The sequence below is a fragment of the Penaeus vannamei genome, chromosome 28 (genome assembly GCF_042767895.1).
Source record: "Penaeus vannamei isolate JL-2024 chromosome 28, ASM4276789v1, whole genome shotgun sequence".
NCBI classification, from domain to species: domain Eukaryota; kingdom Metazoa; phylum Arthropoda; class Malacostraca; order Decapoda; family Penaeidae; genus Penaeus; species Penaeus vannamei.
In genome coordinates, this window is record NC_091576.1 from 12,639,478 (window position 1) to 12,645,074 (window position 5,597).

Sequence of the window (5,597 nt, forward strand, 5' to 3'; positions counted from 1 at the left end):
AATTACCAGAAACATTCGTAAAATCCTAGAAAAATATGTGAATAGATTTCATTCTTATTCATTTTATAATGACAGTGATCCAGATTTGTTATCAAATCACATACACCATACATACGTATTTGTGTGTGTGTGTGTGTGTGTGTGTGTGTGTGTGTGTGTGTGTGTGTGTGTGTGTGTGTGAGTGTGTGTGTGAGTGTGTGTGTGTGTGTGTGTGTGTGTGTGTGTGTGTGTGTGTGTGTGTGTGTGTGTGTGTGTGTGTGTGTGTGTGTGTGTGTGTGTGTGTGTGTGTGTGTGTGTGTGTGTGAGTGTGTGTGTGTGTGTGTGTGGAAATACTCGGTAGTTTAAACATTTCGATATAGATTTTTTCTCTAAAAAATTGTGTTTAAGGTATTCATCCCAGTACAGTACTTTAGTATATCTGTAAAAATATATATTATAAATCTAAAACTCTTGTAAAAGAAGAAATAAAAGTACGTTTGTAGTTGAAATTATGCTCACCGTTACGTTAATATCACCCCGATTCCAGTAACCTGGTATATAAATAGTTACAAATAGAAATGGAGAAACGAAGGAAAACACTTCAGTCGCTAATCAGCACTTCACCAGCATCAACATGCATAAAATTTAATTAATATTTTAAAAACAGATCATCACTCGAGGACCGAGAGACGTGGCAACAGCGTGCGCAGAAGCGTCCTCACAGGCACGCGCATCTTCCTCGGTCACTCTCACCGGTCCGCCGCTTCTGAAAGGTACAAACAAAGTTTTGCTTTGGTTAATATGTTTTAATGTTGGGGTTATAACAGGAAGGATGGTTAGTTTGTTAAATTCTTTGTCAGACGGGGATTTCGTAATCCATGGTTTTTATTTGCTGATGTGTACACATGTGATTGAATATATCCCATGTGGGGAGGAAACCACATGGTAGCACGTGGGTGATGTGCATATCGGGGAAGGTCCATTTTCCATGGTATTGTTTCGTATTCATTTTGCTCTCATTACTACGATTGTTTCGACTATCCAGGCTAACGTTATCGAAAGACTGCTTATCTGCTGCTCAAATCCAGGGAATTCAGGCCGTGGAACTTGCGCATCAGGGAATACCGGAATGTAGAAACCATGCTTGCTCTTCAATTTCTTTCACTACTAAATTGTTATTAGTCATGATTGGCCTTATTCTGAAAGGTTTTGACTGGTGTCTGTAGTTAGATTTCGGAACTTCCTTTCCACCAAGTGAATTTGGTTACTGGAAGCGCCGCCTTGGGGTAAATCGGCTGGATGAGAGCACAGGGAAGTCAAATACGGCATAGTTGCTGCGACCTCCTATTTACCGCGAAATATATCTTGAAACCCTTGCAGCCAAATGTTTTTAAGTGTCCGTTTTCTGGAAGTTGAAACCCTTTTAATAAGGGGCATAGATTCCACCTTGTATAGGAATAATTTAGTGTTCGGAACTCCTATTTTCCTCGTCCAGACCACTTGTCAGGACCAGCAGGACAGCCAGGCCATGTACAGAACTTCAAAGACCCTTGTTGCATAGAATGCAGCCAGCTCGAAAGTAAACTTTATTTTTTTTTTTTTTTTGTCGGCCTCCTTATTTTTACACACTGCATAGGTTTTGTAACTCCCTTGATGCATATTTAACTTGCAACTGACACACTGAAATCTTTTTAATTATCTTGATAAAGAATACCTACTGATATCTTAAGGTTGCCTGCAACTCTGGTGTTTACATCTCGTCCTGCTCGCCCTGCTGCTTAGGGCAAGATGGACGACTTGCCCAAGATAAGTGGGTTTTGAACCTGCTCATCCTCTCGTCTGGACGAGCAGGATGCATTCCAAATGCAGCATTAATATTGGGTAGAAGAGGTTTGGATTAGTGTTGATACCCTGAGTATTCAGACATTTTGCACGACGTGTACATCGTGGCAGGTAACGGATATAGTCAATTTGTGTAACTTTGGGGTAATTTTTATAATTCGTATGCATACAGTTATTGCTGCATACAGGGCAGCATACAACTTGCATTCACCTTGGTGTACAATGGTGCCTGTCACAGGTTAGTATGCTGCTTCTCTGGATGCATTCGAGTACCCTAGATTTTCTCCTGCTCTATCCTGGCATAAATTTGTTATATATCTTCCTGGATGGGGGGGGTTAGGGGTGGTTACCCAGGGTGTTGCTATATGCACTGCATGACTGTTCACTTCCAATTATTAATTTTAGTTTGTAAGTTTACTCTAAAACTACAATTTTATACCATGCATAAGAAAGCACTCTTGCTTAGTCTGGAAATCCTGATGTCATGTGGATAGCTGGCTCACGCTGGCGATTCCACAAGCGACTTTGGAGGCTGTGTGCATGCAGTCGCGCCCTGTCGTGCATCATAGAGAAACCAGGTCCCCTGGCTTCGGCTGGGTGAGGATCGGGGGCTTGTATATTCCAACACATCCTTGAGCCTTGTGGCTATGAAAGGAAGTGAAACCATACAAGCCACATTACTTTCTAAATCAAAAGGAGCAGTTTTAATGTCTTGCAAGACAACCTTTATCTCAAACTGGTCTCGTTTTATTCTTCAGATGCTGAACTTCATGATGGAATTGGTGTGGAAGCACAGTGGCATGGATAGCACAAGTTGCAAAAGAATAGGTGAGTAAAACTTTTTTCTGATGTCCACTGGTTAATAGTACTTGGCATGGTTACAGAAGACCTTGACATTTTGTTATTCAGTAGCTTATTTTTGCAATTCAGCCTTATCAGATTCTTAAGCTCATTGAGCTGATAAATTCGCCCGTTGGTTTGTGTAAAGCTCTAGTCTTGCATTGAAGGCAATACAGAAGCATATAAGCTTCTTTGGCATGATTTGGAACTAATTAAATAGGTTAGATTTGAAGAGGTAGCCTTTTTAAGTCCTATTTAGTGATCTAAAAATGGGTTAGTATGGCCAGAAAATTTATTGATAGTAACCTGATGTCATGTGGATAGCTGGCTCACGCCGGCGATTCCACAAGCGGCTTTGGAGGCTGTCTGCATGCAGTTGCGCCCTGTCGTGCATCATAGAGAAACCAGGTCCCCTGGCTTCGGCCGGGTGAGGATCAGGGGCTTGTATATTCCAACACGTCCTTGAGCCTTGTGGCTATGAAAGGAAGTGAAACCATACAAACTACAGAGCATTCTACTTTTTAAAAATGTTAATGCATGTCATTATTATTGTAATGTTTTAACAAATTGCTTCTTGGTTTCAGATAAAATGTTCATGAAGTCTAAATGGAAGTGAGGTTGTTTAGACAAGTCTTGAGCACAAGATAAGGTAAGTCTAATTCAAATGTTCCTCTTACTTTTGAATGTCAATTGATATTAAGCTAAATTGGACATGGATGCAAGTCTTTCCTACATACCATGTGGCAGGCCTTACACTTTGAACTAATCGGATCATCATAGATGATGGGAGTGAACTTATATAAATATCCTAAAATAGGTTGCTAATTATAGCAGTCCATCACGGGCACCTAGATATGCCTCCCAGAGGGAAGATGTTTAGATTAACTTTGCTTGCACTTGAGACCAGGACTTGGTTTTAGGCAGTTTATCTTAACAAAGGGCACAGCCACTTTAAACAGTTTACTTAATTACTACCTGTTCCTACTTTGAACTGTTAATTTGGCCAATATACTTAGACAGCACTGGCCATGTTGTATGCATGGGACTTTGGAATAGCTAGTGAACCTGATGTCATGTGGATAGCTGGCTCGCGCCGGCAATTCCACAAGCGACTTTGGAGGCTGTGTGCATGCAGTTGAACCCTGTCGTGCATCAGAGAAAAGCCAGGTCCCCTGGCTTCGGCCGGGTGAGGATTAGGGGCTTGTATATTCCAACACGTCCTTGAGCCTTGTGGCTATGAAAGGAAGTGAAACCATACAAACCACAACCATTTCAGTTCAGAAATTTTAAAAATATTTCTTTTGCAATTAGTAACCCTTCATTGTTTTTTCAGATTGTATTGCACACAAAATGCATGAAAGCAAATGCATTAGCTTAAGCATCAGATGCACAGAAGAGGTAAGTAGTGTTTTGCTTTTTTGGTGACATTAATATCATAGATTTTAAATTGTCTATTGGGTAAACCAGGTCCCCTAGCTTATATTTTTAGGGAATTGGGGGGGGGGGGGGGTCTGTAAATATTTAAAAAATTAGAGATAAGAAATGGAAAATTTCATCTTCATATACATGGGATTGCCTATCCCCAGTATTAAGCCTAGATTCTACTTTGATTATAATGCACCCTAGGTAATTAGTTCTGATAATTGATTAGCCAGTTTGACTATGATGAACATGCGCTCAGACTAAAATGTTGAAATATACATGTTGCCTTCCTTCTGACTGTGCTCTCTAATATCTATGGTGAGAAAGTTATGCTATGTTCTAATGTTTTGATTTAACTTTTCAGATGCAAGTAATTTCTGGAGAGTGGCACCTTTTCTACAATGAAGGTAATTTTTCAGTTACAGTAAAAGTACAAAGGTAATTGGGTTGCAGAATCTGATGCTTCTAAACAAAGTAGACTTGGCAGGCATTGTGCTAGTTTTGCCTTGTCTGGATTACCCAGTTACCTAAAATTGTGTAGTTTTTTAAATTACCATGATGATTAACATTGTTCAGACAAATGTGTTGATATTATGTTGCCTTCCTTCTGAAATACTTTTAATATTTTGTCTTCATTTCATGTGTTTTGCAATGCATATAACTAAAAGATCCTTTTCTTTGCAGCATGCAGACTAGCATTACCATGGAGCACTGAATTTGGTATGTAACTTTTACAACTTTGGGAAATAAAGATTAAATAGAATTTGTCAGTACTAAATGAACCATTTTATTTAGTTGCGGGTTTACATCTTGCAATATTTACTGAATACTTGTTTCTTTTTTAGTGACCCCCCACCCCCCACCCCCCCAAATATCCTGTCTCTTGATGTTGACACTGAAGAAAAGTTGTGGTTAAAGGGACTGCTAAAGTAAGTAATAATTGCACTACAGTTTAAAATTGTATGTCTTGATGATGACAAACTTGAGCTATTAATGAACATGTATGATTCCGAATGATAGGCCTGATCATGGTTTCAGAATATAAAATGTTAATGGTTTTATTTTCATAAGTAATATAGCCTTGTCTTTGCAGAAATTACTGCTGGATTTTGAACCTGGAATATGCTGCTGTCCTGGAACAAGGCTGAAGTGAGGGTCACCATAAGTGGGTAAAATAAAGTAATAAATGAAATGACCTGCTTTCTTATTACATCCCTTTCTTGCCAACAAGTCTGGAATGTTCATTCCATAGGCTTGGATTCATTATCCGCACCAGAAAATTGGTGTATTGAGTAATTTAGAAATGTATGTAGAATGACTCGTGTCGAAACCTTTACTGTTAAGCCATTAACATGAAATTTGTCAACTACAAACTGTTACACAATTAAGGAGAGCATCTCCATCTAATATGGAAACTAGAATGATTATAAGGTGTTAAATCTAGTTTTTGGTTTCATGGAAGCGGGATACAAATGGGAAAGTTTCTAACTTCTACAACAAACTGCTAAAGTTGA

The 5,597-nt window shown here is 39.2% G+C and overlaps 1 long non-coding RNA gene across 3 annotated transcripts in view; it reads left to right on the forward strand.

Annotated features, from left to right (window-relative positions):
- Window positions 1–5,278, forward strand: part of LOC113817586 (uncharacterized) — a 9,925-nt gene extending 4,647 nt beyond the window's left edge. Inside the window, exons 2-9 of one of the 3 annotated variants that reach the window (XR_011399722.1) lie at window positions 647–752; window positions 2,580–2,649; window positions 3,246–3,310; window positions 3,995–4,059; window positions 4,448–4,490; window positions 4,768–4,803; window positions 4,929–5,012; window positions 5,177–5,278. This is a non-coding gene — a long non-coding RNA (uncharacterized lncRNA). Of the gene's footprint in view, window positions 1–636; window positions 753–2,579; window positions 2,650–3,245; window positions 3,311–3,994; window positions 4,060–4,447; window positions 4,491–4,767; window positions 4,804–4,928; window positions 5,013–5,176 lie in introns of those variants that run through there. The other 2 variants (XR_011399723.1, XR_011399724.1) reach the window with 2 other exon arrangements.
- The last annotated feature ends 319 nt before the right edge of the window (window positions 5,279–5,597 follow it).